We start from the raw sequence: 20,527 nt of genomic DNA, 5'->3' as shown, positions 1-20,527 counted from the left end.
ACTATGCTATAAGGAAATTGTGTCCACATTTATTCGTTTTTTAACATTTTGGAGAATAACGCTAATTCAATAATTCTGCACTTATTATTCTAAAACTTGATGAACATATTAAAAATGACATGTGTTTTAGTTATTGACATGTTTCTTGATAAATAAATGCAATTACAAAAATTTCTTGTTGTTTTAATTTTAAAATAACGACAAATAACTGTTTCCAATGAATTTCATAAAAATCTACATAAGGGTACATGACTTCAGTAATGTCTGTAATGAAAATTAATATGGAAATCCTTAACTAATTTGCATTTTTTCATTACTCTGAATGGTAATTTATTGATTAAAAAAAAAAAAGAGGAAAAAATGCTACCTACACCCCAAAAATCCAGGACTAAGGACCCACCTTAAAGACCCAACTTTAAGTTAACGCCCCCAAATTTTACCTGTGTCGCGATCAATGATAAGCCGCTGGTCAATCAAACTTTTAACAATAGAGCTTAGGTTGATTGACGTTTGCAGAGACCATGGTCTACAGCTACCCGAGAAAGATGTTTTGATAACAATCATGGCTAATGATGACCAGCAGTCTTCAGATCTCGAGGAAAGCCCCAGTATACCTGAGTTTTGATAGCATTGACTCGCACCTAGAATATTTTAATTTCTAACGTCCCCTATACAATGCAATTATCATCGTATTTTCTCTCTCCATCTTTATACATGTATTATAGATTAAACAATCAGAAATCAAACAATAATAATAAAAAAAACCAAAAACAAACATAAGTTATTGGAATATTTTCTATTAATGATTTATTGTGGCTTTATATTTATAAAAACATGAACAATTCTTTATTGGCGCAGCACATCAACATGTATAATGGTTATATTGCCCATGAGTAAAACTGTTACAGTAGTTTTAAAAAATGCTTCTGTTTTGAGATACCACATGGATTATAAGTTACACAATCAGAAATCAAACAATAGTAAAAAAGCATAAATAAGTTATTGAGATATTTCTATTCATAATTTATCACGGCTTTATTATATTTAGAGAGAGAGAGAGAGAGAGAGAGAGAGAGAGAGAGAGAGAGAGAGAGAGAGAGAGAGCAGAGGGGGTGGGTGGGTGGGTTAGACTTCGTGTCAGCTTCTGTTTGGGATACCACCATTACGCAAACACTACAGCTACAGAAACCCTACAGACGGCCCATATTGAGGGGTATCTTGACCATTCTTCAATTGGTTGTACATGTACACAGATCTACTTGAATTTATTCATTCTCTCGAAACATGGATATTTTACCTACTACACCCACGACACCGCGAACTCCCAGGACACCAGGAAGTGCCTGGAAACGCCGGGTAATATTATATATAGGAAAATATTTATATACGATATATAACAATTTAATTAGAAGTTTTAAAAAGCAAAGGTTTAGAAATGGGCTAAACCTGTCATTTGCAATACATAAATATGACCAAGTTTGAAGGTTTACGGGAAATAAAAATGCGGTATGCATGTCGGTAGAAATTTTAATTATTTTTGTTGTTGCACAAATCAAGACACTAAGCATAACTTGTAATAACCTGAGAAATTTCCTGTGTATATCATAAAAATATACACAACAGCCGATCTCTTGGCCAGGTAAATTCCAGGTAAATAACATTGACCATGGATAAGCTCCGCCCACATTCAGTCATCCGTGGAGCAACCGTACGGTGTTTTTTTTGGGTCTTTAAAGACCAAAACAAAAAACAAAAAACACCGTACGGTTGCTCCACGGATCACTGAATGTGGGCGGAGCTTATCCATGGTCAAAGTTATTTACCTGGAATTTACCTGGCCAAGAGATCAGCTGTTGTGTATATTTTTATGATATACACAGGAAATGTCTTAGGTTATTATAAACTATGCTTAGTGTCTTGATTTGTGCAACAACAAAAAAATCATTAAAATTTCTACCTACATGCATACCGCATATCTATTTCCCGTAAACCTTCAAACTTGATCATATTTATGTATTGCAAATATGACAGGTTTAGCCCATTTCTAAACCTTTGCTTTTTAAAACTTTTAATTAAATTGTTATATATCGTATATAAATAATTTCCTAAATATAATATTACCCGGCGTTTCCGGGCACTTCCTGGTGTCCTGGGAGTTCGCGGTGTCGTGGGTGTAGTAGGCAAAATATCCATGTTTCGAGAGAATGAATAAATCCAAGTAGATTTGTGTACAACCAAATGAAGAATGATCAAGATACCCCTCAATATGGGCCGTCTGTAGGGTTTCTGTAGCTGTAGTGTTTGCGTAATGGTGGTATCCCAAACAGAAGCTGACACGAAGTCTAACCCACCCACCCACCCCCTCTGCTCTCTCTCTCTCTCTCTCTCTCTCTCTCTCTCTCTCTCTCTAAATATAATAAAGCCGTGATAAATTATGAATAGAAATATCTCAATAACTTATTTATGCTTTTTTACTATTGTTTGATTTCTGATTGTGTAACTTATAATCCATGTGGTATCTCAAAACAGAAGCATTTTTTAAAACTACTGTAACAGTTTTACTCATGGGCAATATAACCATTATACATGTTGATGTGCTGCGCCAATAAAGAATTGTTCATGTTTTTATAAATATAAAGCCACAATAAATCATTAATAGAAAATATTCCAATAACTTATATTTGTTTCTTTACTGTGGCTTTCCTCGAGATCTGAAGACTGCCGGTCATCATTAGCCATGCTTGTTATCAAAACATCTTTCTCAGGTAGCTGTAGACCATGGTCTCTGCAAACGTCAATCAACCTAAGCTCTATTGTTAAAAGTTTGATTGACCAGCGGCTTATCATTGATCGCGACACAGGTAAAATTTGGGGGCGTTAACTTAAAGTCGGGCGTGATCAGTACTTGGCTTGGTGACCGCTACACGTTACAAATTGATGCATAACATGATCTTTATAGTGTTTTATATGGATAATATTTATTGAAAAAATTCTTTTTGTGTCAGAAGTTTCTGATATAGCAATGTTGTAGGTTGAAAATTTATATATTGACTAAGAAACACAGAAAATCATTTTATTTACGTAAAGAAAGTCAGCAAATGTTTAGAATGATCCAAAATGTTACGGGAGTGAATCATTCCCGCATTTGCACCATTACGGAGATCCTAAGGAGTTGTAGCCCCCCCCCCCCCCCCAAATAAAATCGGGAAAGGGCTACATTATTGCAGCTAGTATTCCAATACCGTGGAATGTGCCGCTTGGGGATTTTGTTGTTATCCACTGTATGAAACAAAACATCAGAATTATAGCTGGACTCTGTTCCATGAAAACATTTTTCTAAAGAAGAGGTATATTACATGTATTTGTTGTTAGTGGATCAGTAATCTGAGAGTAATACGTTGATTCACCTCATCATCTCTGTTATGGTTACAGGCTTTCATTTCCTCTTACACTGTACGTGTGGCGTCGGTGGCCGAGTGGTTAGGCCGTCAGACTCTGGACAGAAAGGTCGTGCGTTCGAGTCCTGGCCATGGCAGGACTAACGTTGTGTCCTTAAGAAAGGCACTTTACATGAATTTCCTCACTCTACTCAATTGTAAAAGGGGTACCTGGCTATAGATATTGTTATTGCTCTAGCGCTTGTAATGACAGCTTGCACTGTATGCTTCCTAGGAGGCTGATAAAGTTCTAGATTGATATAAAATCTGCCGGGGTAATAATATCCATTGATTATTGTAAAGCGCGTTGAGCAGCATACACTGGAAAAGGCGCTAAATAAAACCAATCATTATTATTATTATTATTATCATAGAAGATTTCTTCTTATATATATGTATCAGAATTGTCTTCCTTGTCTTTTCATATAAATATATGTATTATTGTTTAATTTCTTTATTTAGTATACAATATAATATTCATACATTGTAGCACGAGTTCCCTTCTGCATCTCTGATAAGATATTACTTGTGACCCCACCCCCCACCCTCACCCTCAGTAATATTATATAGCCCCTCATTGAACTCCGCTATTGTCTAGAGTCGCTTGAAACTTTGTGCAAGTTGATGGAATTGAAGAAATCTGAAAGACCAAAGGTTGCTTGTGGACAGGACTTCTGGTACCCTCTTATTTTTTTTCAATGCCTCAGGTATTCATCGTACATGTATATATTTTTGTGAATATATTAATTCAACTGATACTATTTTTATAATACAATGTGGTAGTAGTATCACCGATCATAATAAACACAATGCGCATTAAACAATCGGCGCATATACCTGCCTATACCCAAGTACCCATTGAAATAAGTCAAATTGAGTCAAAATGATATGGAACGTGGATAATTACATGCAAAATGTTGCATCATTCAAATTTGTCAATATCAGTATATCACTTAATTCTAGGATAAATAAGACGAAACACCGATATGAATTCTCAATATCTTCGTCAGATACATGTACAAGTATCACTTCAGAATTCTGGAAAAAAAAGTATATGCAACATACAATTTTGTTTAAGACGTAGACAATTTAAAAGTGAAAAGAATTGCCAGGAAATGCTCAGAATACAGGATTTTGCACCATTTACCCGGTACTGACTAAAATCCGGTCTCGGTCCCGGTCTTCGGTCTCGGTCCCGTGACTAAAATCCGGTCTCGGTCCCCGTCCCAGATACTTTTAATCGATACAAACATAATATATCAGGATATTTGAGCCCCATTTCTCAATAACTTAGGTATGACATCTCATGCCTGCATTCTGATAGTAAATTGATCATATTATTTTCTTCTTTCGTAAAATAATATGTGAAAACTCCGGGACCGATGGGACCGAGAAATAAAAACAATGCTAAAAGCCGGTCCCGGTCTCGACATTTTTCCTCAATAGCCGCTTTAATCTACCTTTTCATAAAAAATATAAGGACGTGATAATCAATGGCATCCCTATGTATACATATATTTCTGATTTATTGTGTGTGTAGGTTTTTTATTCCAATATTCTTTATATTTATGTCAGAATCGAACTCAACTATACATGTACGTGATATTTTGTCCCAAATGATCGTGTTACACTACCTTTTCATAAGAAGATAAGGATGTAGAAGGGAAATAATATATATGTACTTATCCTGGTGTATTTGTTTGTAATTTACAGTTAGTTTATTTGTTCATTTATTTTATTTCTTCTATTCCTGTCAAAATCAGTTTTCAAAGATTCATGTTTTGTATTCCAAACCCGATCTCTTTATATGGGTATATATTTTACATATATTTGTAAATAACCAATAAATAATAACAATAAAATATTTCTTCCTTTCTTACTTGATACTTAGTTTTATTTTATTTTTTTCATCTGTGGTTCTTTTAGATACAATGCTTAAAAAAAATCCACCTAATATATTTATAGTATCTATAAAAGTGTGTCATACATAGAGCACATGCTCACCAAAAATGTCAAGATTCTGTATACTTATACAGAAGATACCCTCTGAGTTTAGATGATCTTCAAATAATCTATGGAATGTTTTTACTGTAATATTATGTGGTAACTATATTTATTGTGAATAGCTATATACGTATATATACAAACATATATGTATTAATGATGCTGCACAAAAACTGTTTGTTTCCTATTTTCAAAATATCTTATATTTCAAAGTGCATAAATTTGACATAAATTCACTTTACAAACAATGAAATCTACATTTATAAATATGTAAGACATACATGTAAATTCATTTAAGAAATAAATTTCAGTTTTGAAAATACAAATAGGCCTACTGTTAGCGCTTCATGAAAAGTATGCCTGCGTGAAGCAATTTATACCCTCGTGTATTTTTACTAACCATTCAAAAGTCATGACTAAGGTTAAAGATTTTCAAAAGTAGGTCAAATTTGAAAGGTGAAGAATTGCATGTAAAGAAAGGTCTTGTCACAAGGAGTACACATGTGAAATATGAAAACCTTATCAACATGCATTCAAAAGTTATGTCGAAGGTGCAAGTTTTTACTGACAAACAGACGGATGGACCAAAAAGTATGTAAATGCACCCTGAATATCCGATTACGGAGGTATAACATTTGCTTTTCAAAAGCATTATTCTTGTATTCAGAATCTTTCTGGAAAGGGGCGGGGGAGGGGGTTGTTGACAAGAGTGCACATTAATTTTGTTTCGCTATCAACAACAATTATTCATCATGTTTCTTTAAGGACAATATTTGGTTGTGTTTTTTTTTTCCATTTCACTCATGAACATAATTTTTAAAGTACTTCATACATCGTACATTCTGGACTCATATTTTGCACGTGCACTCTACTTTGTATTATTCTAATATTTACATAGAGACTTTTCTTCCCTGATTATAACAACTAATATAACATCATAATTTAACAAATTAATGCGATTCTCACGATACACTCGTAAATGAGAGAGAGAGAGAGAGAGAGAGAGAGAGAGAGAGAGCAGTAACCCGTATATACATGTACATATACAGAGACCCGGTTCGGAATACACCAACATTGAATTTGAAAATTTTATCAATCGTGTGGTCAGGTGTTACATATATATTATTTCTCTTCTACATCCTTATCTTTTTATGAAAATGTAATATAACGCGTTCATTTGGGAGAAAAAAATCACGTAGTTGAGTTCGATTTTGACATAAAAAGGAAAATTGGAATAAAACACAAACATACAATAAATCAGAAACATACATGTGCATACAAAGGAATGTCATTGAATATAACACTCTTATATTTTTTAATAAAAAGGTAGATTAAAGCGGCTATTTAGGAAAAATAAAAAATATCGAGACCGGGACCGGCTTTTAGCACTGTTTTTACTTCTCGGTCCCACCGGTCCCGGAGTTTTCAAATATTATTTTACGAAAGAAGAAAAAATATGATCAATTTACTATCAGAATGCAGGCATGAGATGTCATACCTAAGTTATTGAGAAATGGGGCTCAAATATCCTGATATATTATGTTTGTATCGAATAAAAGTATCTGGGACGGGGACCGAGACCGGGTTTTAGTCACGGGACCGAGACCGAAGACCGGGACCGAGACCGGGTTTTAGTCAGTACCGTTCCTGAAGCTACGTTTTGCTGTGTAGATTTTGTTTTTCATCTTCCAGTTTTTGAACTTGCAAATGATCTGGTTGTTCCCTTTTCTGTTTGCTTTCCCGATGGGTGGGACCGAGATATATCATCATCCTGTACGATAGTTCGATACCTAGGCGTTCTTTACAGATTGACATAATAACTTCATCTGTGCTCTTGCTTTGGGGGACGTGACAGTTATGGAACCTCAAGGAATTCCTCCTACCGTATTGTTCAAGTTCATCCACAGAATCCTGCAATCTCCAAATCTGCTGTTGTAGATCTTGGTTTACATCATGACATTCATTAAGTTGTTTAGAGAGTTTGTCAATTTGTTTACTCTGAGTATCAACAGTCTTGGTTTGATCTTGTATTGTTTTGTGCAAAATGGCGAAGGCAGATTGTACAGCTTCTGCAATGACTGGTTTTAAACTTTCTGCTATTATTGGTACTAGTTGGTTCATGAAAGTTTGTTTCTTGAATGCATTAGCAATTAATTCAGGAAGACTATACGTTTGTTCGTTTGATTTTATCAGCGGTGGTTGAAGGTCACCCTGGGGATTTGATGACGAGTGTAAATTTTCATTCTCGTTATCGTTCATGCTATTCATTTCACTCAAATCTGGGAGAGACGACGACAAATATCTTCTTCTAATAGATTTTGTCTCCTTTTCTACCGGACTACTGTTTTTACGTTTTGAATTGCGTTTGGATTCCACTTTTTTCCATTCACTAGACTGTTCACTGTGAGGACTACTCATAATGCACCGATTGCAATGTTTAAATCATCTATAATGCACAGATGGAATGAAAGATGATAAATTTAGTTCATGTCACACTCAAACTATAAAAGCATTTCTACTCACACATGTTTTCTGCAAGAAAAAACACGCACAGATATCATTAAACCTGCTTCTTTCTTCCTGACCTGTCTACCCGACCGTCACCTCCGTCGCCATTTTTTTTTAAAGATCTCTGTAGAGCCTATACTACTCTTGTGATATTTGTATTTTGTTTTGTCTGTGATAGTCGGTTTAAATCTCTGTTGAGCTCATGCTATTTTCTGTTACTTGTTCACAGTACCGAGTTTAAATAAAATTTACAAATTACTTCTCTTCTACTCTTTATCCACAAATGAAAGTATACATTAAAAAACTATTAAATGTTCATTACCTTGTAATATCGTGTTTTCTTAACAGTCATAATTTTGTATTTTTCTTTTCTTTTTCCACTATTAAAGCTTTAAAGCTCTCCTCTCTATGTTCAAATTTTACAAAAAACTAAAAAGCTATGATGATGAAAATGGTATTAGGAATCCAATAACTGGAAGATGATAACCTCTATAATACTGGCATACAGGAAAATTGGCAAGGACAAATAATAAAGTTAAGAAATAAGCTAAATCTTCCATCATTGGATATTGATAAAAGCACATTTTACAATTACTTGAAGAATTACTATATTGATAATATTAACATGCAACTGCAAAATACTGAATTCTCTAAACGTGGAAAATTGCTATTTTACAGTAAAATTAGAAAGAACTATGAATTACAAGACTATTTGAAATTTCCAATTGCGAAAGTAGTACGCTCTAGATTAACAAAACTAAGAATATCTGCCCACCCTTTAGAAATTGAAACTGGTAGATATTCAAAACCATGTATTCCAAAAGAATGTCGTTTTTGTCAGTTTTGTAAAACTACTGTTGAAGATGAGTTACATTTTTTATATGACTGCTTCATGTATAAAGATATAAGAATGAAATATTACCCTTTGAACATCTACAATTCAGACGATGATATATCAAAGGAAAACCATTGTAAAGTACTATGCAACCCTGTCAATGTAGTTCATGCTAGAAGGTTTTGTGAATTTTTACATGAATGTTTTGAATTGCGCACCAAAAGTAGAGTGCTATAACTACATTTAATTTATGTAATATGCAATACTAAATTGCATACATAGTCTAATATCACAGGTACATATCAAATATATACTTGTATTTACATATATGTAAATGAACTGTTAGTAATTAGTTTATTGCCATTATATATCTCATATTGTGTAACATGATTGTATGCCAACAAGCTTAGTGAATCAATAAATAATTGAATTAAAGTGTAATCGATGTCGGATGATCCATTCCACCTTGCCCCTAACTAACTGAATTGAGATTTTTATCCGACATCGATCTTTTTTGATCTCGCCACTTACTGGCATGTATAAATGAAAACAGTCAACCCTGCACGGCACATGTGATCATTGATTTTCACATGCCCCCCCCCCCCCCCCCCCCCCCTCGGTCGGAAACTCATGGACGATCGCATTTTATTTACTCCCGAAGTAAAAGAAGCGCGACCGACCGTGGATTTCAGACGTTGCCCGCTCGCATTTCGGAAATCCTGGATCCACCACTGGTTTAGAGTGAGAGATTGGCATATACATTGACCAATAGCTAAAAAATATCATTTCAAAATATTAGTGCACATTTAATAGGCCTATGGTCATGAATATTTTCTTTCAATTCTTAACATCCCCTTGTGCATCGTGTTGGAACATTTTCGGGTTTGACACCCCCCCCCCCACCCCTATTCCGACAGTATTTGCAACTCTGGCTGTAAATCTGTATCAAACTTTTCTCACAATACTCCAGTACAAAATAAACCGTGGGAAATCATGGACTAGCCACATCACTTTTTGGTGAACATTTTCACATGTAAATAACGACATACACGGTGAATCCAAGGGCGGGTCCCGGGGTCAGTTCTGGAAAGGTTTACATCGACATGAAAGCTTCATGACATAGTGCAGATTCAAGGTTGTTTTTAGAATTATGTCTTCTCCCCCCGAAAGGGTGGGGCCACGATAGGAGATAAGTTTCACATACAAAAATATAGGAAACATCTTCTCAATTAAGAACCACTGGTTCAGGAAAGTAGAAATTTACAATACATAACAGCTTCCTGACATAGTGCAGATTCAAGTTTGTTAACATCATGGCCCCCAAGGGTAGGGTGGGGTCACAATACGGGATCCAAGTTTTACATACAAATATATAGGAAAAATCTTCTAAGAACCAATGGACCAAAGAAGTTTACATTTACATGAAAGCCTCCTGATACAGTGCAGATTCAAGTTTGTAAAAATCATGGCCCAGGGGGTAGGTTGGGCCCATCAAAGTTTTACAAACAAATATATGTGGAAAATCTTTAAATATGGGTCAAGGTGACTCAGGTGAGCGATGTGGCCTATTGTTTGTCAGTAGCCTGCCTCGATATAACAAGAGTACCGCAAACGGTACATAATACGCCCGTGAAATGCTTACATAGGGTGTTTTTCTTGTGCTATAATTTGTATAACTTTGCTTCAGGTAGTATCAGCCATCATGAGGCTGTGACAAACTTTCATATGACCAAAGGGTTTTAGCTTAAAAATCGAGATTTCCTCAAAATGGACCAAGTTCAACAACCTGTAATTTTTTTAAAAAAATGGAAGAAAATCAAAATCCTTCCCCAGATGCACAACTTCAATACCCATACAAACACTCCACAAAATAAGATGTTCCTCACTTGAAAACTGTGGGAGGAGTTGGCCGGACAAATTATGTACCCTCCATAGAATATTAATTTCCAAACACACTAAGTTCAACAACCTGTAATCCATCCCACATATACATCTTCAATACCCATACAAACATTCCACAAAATAAGGCTCTCGTTTGAAAACTGTGGGAGGAGTAGGGCGGACAAATTATGTACCCTCCATATAATAATTTTTTCCAAATAAAGGGGCAAAACTCTTGGGAAAAGGGTCGAAATGGATCAAAATTGCAGTATAATCTAGAGTGACCCACAAAGAAGCTACACAGCAAGTTTCAGCATGATATGTGAAAGGGAAATGAAATCATAAAGAGAAAACCCCGAACGGACGGACGGACGTACAGACATCGCTGTACCATAATACGTCCCGTCTAAAGACGGGCGTATAAAAACTGATCATATGCAGAGCAAGGTCTTGCACATCGAATCAGTTGAGAGATACACTGAATGCGGGTGATAATGGATTATTGCTAAATAAATATGGGACGTTGACGATGGAGAAGATGAAGTCATCCTGTTTATCATACAGTCGAGTTGTTAGTTTGCAGTTAATATTTACTTTCAATAAACTATCCACGTATGAAGCAGAAGTGGAGGACTTTGTGGTGTTATATTTCGAGTTTAATGGGATATATTGAATTGACTTCAGAATGGAACGAGAAAGAAGTAGGTACAGTTTCTATAGTCATTTGGCCCAAAATATCAATTATTTCACTTGGAGCTCAAACCCTGACATTCAAATAAGGAATGGATTATCAAACCAAAAATCTGCTCAGTTTGATCAGCACAATGATTTGTGTCATATAACGAGAGCTAGAAGTTGGCATAAAATTGCAGAAATGCCATTTTCAATGAAAATATCCACAATTTCAGGTGGTTTTCCTTTCAGGAAACATACAGCGCATGCGTCGAGCAAATTCATATTGAAGTATGTTTTTCATCTTAAAATAATGCACAATATATATCATTTTCATTTTGCTCGACAAATGCGCACATCTTTTCCTGAGCAATAATCTGTATGACATTTGACAGTTTTCGGGCTTATTTTAAAAAAAAGGCGGGAAATGTCTTATTCATTATGTCATAATGCTATCCAATTAGGAATATCATTATGATTTTGTTGACATATTATACCTGGCATATATTTTACTTTTTTAAAACACTGAATAAGGTTAATTCCAGACACATTTTATAGAGAGAAAAATTTTGGGCCGTTTTGTGGGAGGAGTAGGGCGGACAAATTATGCACCCTCCATATAATAATTATTTCCAAATAAAGGGGCAAAACTCTTAGAAAAAAGGTCGAAATGGATCAAAATTGCAGTATAATCTAGAGTGACCCACAAAGAAGCTACACAGCAAGTTTCAGCATGATATGTGAAAGGGAAATGAAATCATAAAGAGAAAACCCCGAACGGACGGACGGACATACAGACATCGCTGTACCATAATACGTCCCGTCTAAAGACGGGCGTATAAAAACTGATCATATGCAGAGCAAGGTCTTGCACATCAAATCAGTTGAGAGATGCACTGAAAGCGGGTGATAATGGATTATTGCTAAATAAATATGGGAAGTTGACGATGGAGAAGATGAAGTCATCCTGTTTATCATCAAGTCGAGTTGTTAGTTTGCAGTTAACATTTACTTTCAATAAGCTATCCAAGTATGAAGCAGAAGTGGAGGACTTTGTGGTGTTATATTTCGAGTTTAATGGGATATATTGAATTGACTTCAGAATGGAACGAGAAATTACTGGTCTACAACGTAGTTTAATGATGTTTTGTGTTTGGGTTAGGTATCTTCACTGCATCTTGCACAATTCTCGTTTATAACATCGACTAAAGAATTCACAGGTGCCTGTAATGGCCCATGAGCCTGTTGTTAAATTTATTACTTCATGATAACAAAATATATCCGAGCACACAAGTTTACGACCGAAAGGTTTACATAATTTATTGATGAAACTGTTTCCTAATGTATAATATAATCTATTGTTACAAAACAACACATTTAACATATCAGATGAACAAAGATTTGCGACATTAAAATAAATCTATTTGACCATGTACAAACTGATTTCATGAGTCCTGCGAATTCTGTAGAGAGAAAAAAATACCCACTCGTAGTATGCCAGTGGTAACAATTCATAGTCTTTAACTTAACTATGTAATCAGTACACAAAAATATACTACATACTGTCTCAGCACAAGCACAACAGAGAAATACTGTATGTCTAATTAATTTTTTTTTCTGTAATTCATTTATTTTTTGCTAATTAATTTGGCGAACTTAAAATTTAACACAGTCGACATTAATGTAGTACATGTACATGTAATTGGCGTCAACATGATTTAGAGCTTCCAATATGTATAAGAATGGATATACAGAGATTGTTTTTTATTCTAGCACAGACATAAATCAAATCTCTTCCTTCATCCTCAAAGCCGCTAAAGTTTAAATTCCGCTAAAATAAGACAAGTATAGTAGTCCTAGAAAGGAAATTCTTACGTTGACAAAACTTGATTACGAACATGTTAATTTGCACAATGCACTTTTAAAGATGTTTAAGTTCCTGCACATAAATTTTAATGTTAATTTACATATATAGCATGGCTGCAGAAACACACCTCCTTTTTCACTTGAATTAAAACATGAATTTCAAGTGAACAAACATTGTTTCCTTCTGATTAAAACAACTGCTGTCAGAGCAATCCCACAATGCCCTCATTCGTCACACCTCATTGACAATCTGCTGAAGTTCATAGGTCACTGTCATACTTGCACGGGTCACCGACTAAACTGCCGTTTGCCGTGCCCTTTGCTTTTCAATGGTTTATATATTTTGGCTTTGTTTTGTAACTTGTCTCTATGGTAACCAAATCCACCAGGTTTGTTCCTGTTGCTCATACTTGTACCTCCCTTCTTTCCATGAACATCTGAAAAAGAACAAGAGTTCTATCATCTCCTTCCATAATCACTGCTAACATCAAAAAGAAAAGAATTTCATCTGAAGTCCATAGACATCTTGAGATGATTGCCAGGTACTCCTGATATGCCTAACCAACTTTTGGGACCGGCGCCAACATTGTTTGATCCCTCCCTGCCCTAATGTTTATGACCATCAATTGAAAACTGTGTCTTCAAATTCAACAGTATGAATGAATCCCAAAAGTGATTTCACAGTCTGAGAATTTAACTTTTTAAATGGTATAGACAATAGGTCTACGTTATTTTGATGCGGCATAAACCATTGACATTTGGTATAGACCTGACCAAAATTTGACGACAAAAATAACACATATATATTGAGAGAAAAAGTTATTAACCAACTTTATACTCCATTTTCCAATTCTACATTTAATCTTTTGATATGGTTCTCGTTTTCTTTTTTCTTTTTGCTCATCATAATCATTGTCCAGAAAATAGTTTAACTGCGGAATCATATACACACCGTTTGTTTGACCTTCACTTCAAAATTATTTTTCGTAAGTAAAACACATATTATTTTGTTTCGACATTCTTGTAATACTTGGGAAATAAAGAAAAAATAGGATAACTCTAGCTATATTATTGAGGAAAATTTTAGTTTAAAAATCGATCCCAATAAAATTCATCAATGCTGATAAAAAAAAAAGCATCGACACTTGAAGACATACGAATCGTATTTTGGAAAATTTGTCTAGAGCACTAGTCATAATCTTCAAACCACTTAGACGCTTATGTCGTATACTCTAAAATTAAGGGAGGGAAATCCAGGTCACAAAAATAGATTTTGACGATTGTAAGGGAAAATATTTATCTTAAGTGCATTATCACACACGTATCATAATTATTCCTTTGTTTCTTAGAATTTGGCATAGACAATTCGGGATATCTTATTTGCACATGGCATGGCCCGACCTCATTTGGCATAGCCGCGGTCTATCGGTCGACTGTTAAATTCTCAGACTGATTTTAACCAGTGATTAATCTCTAACTTTACCTTAAGAAGTGTAAAAGTGTTATTTATCTGAACCTTTACCCTATAGAAGTGTAAAAGTGTGATTTATCTGAATCTTTACCCTATAGAAGTGTAAAAGTGTGATTAAGTTCTACCTTTACCTTATAGAAGTGTAAACGTGTGATTTATCTAAACCTTTACCCTATAGAAGTGTAAAAGTGTGATTTATCTAAACCTTTACCCTATAGAAGTGTAAAAGTGTGATTTATCTATACCTTTATCCTATAGAAGTGTAAAAGTGTGCTTTATCTATACCTTTACCTTATACAAGTGTAAAAGTGTAATTTATCTAAACCTTTATCCTATAGAAGTGTAAAAGAGCACATTTAGAGGTCCAAAGCCCCTCGCCTATCCCCTATACAAGAGGCCCACAGACCTTATCGGTTACCTCATTATTAGTTAATGGTACGCATGCCCCAAGGGCTATGTAATCCAAACCTGGCCTCTCCCTAAAGTCAAAAAGCCTCTAATACACACACAATCAGTTTATATGATTTACACCCCCTCCCCATATAATTTACAACTAACAATTCCCCCGTTTATATAATTTACAACTAACACCCCATCCCCAACCCGATTTATGTATTTTACCCCCCCCCCTCCTGTTTATATAAATTACAACTAACCCCACCCCGGGTTTATATAATGTACAACTACCCCTCCTCCGGTTCATATAATTTACAATACATATATCAACACTTCGCTGCGAGTTACGTCCCTTTGCGGGTCAGCAAAATGTCAATCGGTGAAAAACCAAGTTTTCCTTTTTAACCTTACCAAATGTAAGATGTTATTACTTTGAATTTTAGCCAATTACCAAGTTTTCATACAAGTTAATGGGTTATCCCAATCTGGAGCATTATTGTAGTTGACTGCAATTGATGGAAAAATAACAGATAGTTAGGAAAATTACAAAGGCCAACGTAGGGAAATATGATTTTATCCGGGAGATGGCAGACAAGGGACGTAACTTTCGCGAAATGTTGATACGTGTATTACCCCCCCCCCCTGCCGTTTTATATAATTTATAATTAACACCCCCCAGGTTTATATAATAACCCCTCCCCCGTTTATATAATTTACAACTTTGGTTGACCATTCCTGTTCTTCATGATAATGCATTAAAAAAAGTTGTCCTTACAAATAAGTCGTTATAGAGATTTTTGATAATTCAAAAAATTTTGCCCCATCCCTACAGGAGTCCTGAAAATTACAATCTACCCCCCCTCCTTCTCCAATCATGCATACCAAATTCTTTTTAAAAAAAATGGATGGATAGTTATTAAGAAGTCAAAATTCTTTAATTGTTAAGGCACAACATAAGACGCACACCAATAACAAAGGTCACCACACTCTCAGTTATGTAAGCTTACCCAAGTCTACGTAGGGCGGGTTATGGAAGCCGAACGACAGTGCCACCTTCTGGAGATCCAAGGTGTTGACATCGTAGATATTTTTAAGACTGTGGGAGGCGAAGGCCCGGATATAAGACTTGTAAGCTTCCTGTGCTGACTTGTGGAGGAAGTAATTCTTCTCTATCAGTTTCTCTAACTACAAATAAGATCACAAGATGTGTATATACAAGGTACAGAGAATTCATGTCCTTCTCTATCAGTTTCTCTTAACTACAAACAAGAGGTACTGTGAGCAATGCTCACTAAGAATACCCCCGCTTACCCCAATCTCCCAAAGGGTGTTGGTAATACGTATAAACTACCTCTTTTCTGAGTGTAAAAAACAAATGGCATGACAAACCTTGGGTATTCTCGTTTGTAGGGAGAAATGGATTATCTAGGAACACAGCATCTCCATGCGATGAAAAAAGCCGTTAAAGAATTTAAATGGAAACCATATTACTACTTCGATGTCCAGTGCACGTGACCTTTGACCTTTTGACCACAAAATCAATAGGGTACATCTTCATCCCATGGGTAGTCCATATGTATGATATGGTGACTGTAGGTGGAAAGGATAACGCTTAGAGCCCGGAAACCATATTGCTACTTCGATGTCCAGTGCACTTGACCTTTGACCTTTTGACCCCAAAATCGATATGGAACATCTTCATCCCATGGGTAGTCCATATATATGATATGGTGACGGTAGGTGGAAAGGATAATGCTTTAGAGCCCGGAAACCATTGCGTCAACAGACGTACGGGCAGACAGAAGGACAACCCGATTCCAGTATACCCCCCCCAACCTGTTGCGGGGGGTTTAATAAGATGACAAGATGTGTATATACAAGGTACAGAGAATCCATGTCCTTCTCTATCAGTTTCTCTAACTACAAATAAGATGACAATATGTGTATATACAAGGTACAGAGAATTCATGTCTTTTCGTAAAACCTCTCCAGCCCATCTTACACACAAAATACACTGCGTTAAATCGTCCTTCTGAAAAACCTCTCACAAGCACATCTCACATTCTGTAAAACTCTCACACGCACATCTCACACACAAAATACACATCATTAAATTGTCTCTCTGCACTTCATCAGAACTTCAGTCAGAAAACATTTTACCCAAGTTGAATTAAATCAACAATGTTCAGTTGCGTCCAACTGTTAATTTGAGTGTCCCAACAATATAATATTGTACACGACAAAGAGTGGCATTAACTGGGTATCTCGTCACAATCAAGCACAAGTTGACCAAACCAAACCAAACCAGGTACAACTTGACCACAAAAACCCGACCAGGCAAAACTCGGCCAAACAAAACCCGACGAGGCACAACCCGATGTAATTACACACCATCATCTGCTCACCTAGTCAGATCACTAGATTCTGTTACTAAAGTACAATGACTTCAAATGTATCTTTGACAATATTTCTGCCAAAATGCTACCCATCACAAACTCTTCATCATTACTAGAGAGTGGGCGCACTTGTTTCAGAAATCCGGGCAACGAGTCGGTTTACTTTTATCACGTGACTTTTTGACTCGGTTTGTCTTGCGAAACGAGTGGGAAATCGGCCGAATATATATCAAAATTGAAAAATAAAAATTATGTATTTTCAAAGAACATCTGCATAACAGATTTCATAAAATGTAACCCATGCAAGTTTAAAAATCAAAATTGATAATCAGTTTTATATTCAAATATTTTGTTTACAAACACTGCAGAATGGGCTGTAACTTCCACAGAGAAGCGGTGTTGATCGTATCATCTAGCATTCGGAAACAAAAATGTCAATAAGCGTACCTATTAACTCACTACTTTATGCTAATTGAAAGTTAAACTGTTTTAATGAATAAAAATGGATAAATAACGAGCAAGAAAATGTTTGTCTATATTTTCCGCCATATTGTTTTCCATGTGCCCGCTCTAAATTTATCGGGCGATCCGGGCTACTTTTCGGTCAACCGGCGGCTTAAAAATACTTGAAACAAGTTACTCGCCCGCTTCCGGAAGTATCAACCGGCTTGACCCGGGCGATGAAACAAGTTCGCCCATTGTTTCTATGAAAAATGCTCCTAATGAAACCTTCTCTCTTTAATGTACTGTATGGTATGAAGGAGAAAGCATGAGGAGGAACATAAAACAATATGAACTCTGATGAGGCACATAGGAGAAGTGTTCACAAACTATTTTACACTGTCCACCCCTCAGATCCACTATAACTTTAAGGACAACAATTGGATCCTCCTGTTCCTACAATATGCACATCTGCAAATGGCATTGAAGTACCGTACAAAATTTCAAGTCTATCGCATCAGTCATATCGGAGGAGAAGCTATTTTAACATCCTCTTCCCCTCTTAGATCTACTATAACTTTTAGGAAAATATTTGGTCCTCTTCTCCCAACAATATGCACATCTATAAATGGCAATGATGCATTGTACAAAGATTTTGTGACAGACGGACTGAAAGTACAAAAAACAATGTCTCCCCCTTTCAGGGGGACACATAATGAAACATAAAGTTTTAATGTTGATACTTGTTTACACTACATTTTCCTCTAATACGCTACTCGTTACACCAAGTTTCAGTTTTATACATCAAAACTATCAGCAGTTATGTTACACTCACCTGAGCCTGTATGTTGGAAATTTTACTCCAGGAGAAATCAAACTCATTCAGCGGGACTTTGGCATGCTTCAGATATCGGAGAAATCCCAACTCCTCAGGGCGTAAAATCAACAGAGCGTGACCGACTCCACCCTCTACTCGTGCTGTTCGACCGACACGATGGATGTACTCCTATGACAGAGAACAAGAAATTCATCACAATAAAGACTATACATTAATCATAAACAGGGACCTCTGATTGTCTCGTAATCATAAACAGGGGCCTCTGATTGTCTCGTAATCATAAACAGGGACCTCTGATTGTCTCGTAATCATAAACAAGGGCCTCTGATTGTCTCGTAATCATAAACAGGGATCTCTGATTGTCTCGTAATCATAAACAGGGACCTCTGATTGTCTCGTAATCATAAACAGGGACCTCTGATTGTCTCGTAATCATAAACAGGGACCTCTGATTGTCTCGAAATCATAAACAGGGGTCTCTGATTGTCTCGTAATCATAAACAGGGGTCTCTGATTGTCTCAGGTAAGTATCTGTAATCATAAACAAGGACCTCTGATTGTCTCGGTTAAAGACCGAGAAAATAAGCACCGGCTTCAAATTTACCTGGCCTGTTAACCCTTGTAAATCAGGATAAATTGAGCTTCTCATTGGATGTTAGAAATTGATGGACATTTAGTTACTAATTTTTGTGTATACCTTATCTATCTTATTTGGCGATCAAAGCGCCAATGCAATCTTTTGATGCTTACCGCGTAATCCAACTGGAGAGGGAATTTTCATGTAGAGATAGTCACACAATAATAGTAGTAAATTTTGCATATAATTACATCAATTATTATAGAATATAGTAGGTTATGCTTAGGAATGGGTACGGTTGATAATAATTATTATGGATTGTTAAGATATGATTTACACGGGCATTGATTCTATGGTAAACAGATTAATTATGAGTAAATACATTGTTTACACTCAGTTGAAAATTTAAAAGCGTAATTTTCCCTTGAAACATGGCGACAAACGTACATGTAACTGCAATCTAATTAAAATTAGATGTTTAAAAAAGCCATACTTTGCATTTATACCATTAGATGCATATATGTTTATTATTGTTATAATCTTGTCGTCAAATTTAATATTCAGTAGTAACTTTCTTCCATCGTTAGATTTATTGATATTTGATATTTCATACATCAAATTTTTTCGAAAAAGAATGGAGACCCCTCTACTGTAGGGCGAGTTTGAATAACAATGTATTGATTTTCCAAACCATCTAGCATTATAAGCAATAGTATTTTTTCAATATAATGCGTTTCCTGTAAAAGAATAATATCAAAATGACTATCTGAAATCCATGTGTTTAATTTCGTACGCTTTTCAGTGGTATTTAGCCCTCTACAATTAACAGAAATAAATCTCAATCTATTCATTTATTGGCTGTTTACTTTCCTGACGTAGACCTGTTGCTGGCTCGGGTTCCGCTCCGTTGCTTAGAATTTAATCTGTTTACCTGCCTCCGTCTCGCCAGATTGTCTAGCATGCGTTCGAGCTTGTTTTGACTGGGCCATCGCTGCATCACGGTATGAATAGTTTCTACATTGTTTAGCCCCGTTCCCCAGTATATGTCCCACGTTGCCTCGGGCAAGATGTTGGTTTTCTTAATTTTGCCAAGCACATAGCGGAATTCTTCACACTGCTTGATTTTGGACTCCAAAATCTCCCTCATAGCTTCATCCCGATAATCCAACCATGCATCGGAGACAAGGACTTGATTTCGAATCCGT

At 35.8% G+C, this 20,527-nt stretch overlaps 1 long non-coding RNA gene across 1 annotated transcript; it reads right to left on the bottom strand.

Annotated features, from left to right (window-relative positions):
- Positions 1 to 12,640: 12,640 nt before the first annotated feature.
- On the bottom strand, positions 12,641 to 18,919 carry LOC130052981 (uncharacterized). The gene is made up of 3 exons (XR_008801402.1): positions 18,743 to 18,919; positions 16,078 to 16,255; positions 12,641 to 13,640 (listed from the first exon to the last, which is right to left on the bottom strand). It is a non-coding gene; the product is annotated as an uncharacterized LOC130052981 (long non-coding RNA).
- Positions 18,920 to 20,527: the final 1,608 nt, after the last annotated feature.

The sequence above is a fragment of the Ostrea edulis genome, chromosome 3, assembly GCF_947568905.1.
Source record: "Ostrea edulis chromosome 3, xbOstEdul1.1, whole genome shotgun sequence".
Taxonomy (NCBI): Eukaryota; Metazoa; Mollusca; class Bivalvia; order Ostreida; family Ostreidae; genus Ostrea; species Ostrea edulis.
This window is presented reverse-complemented; position numbering and strand designations above follow the sequence as displayed.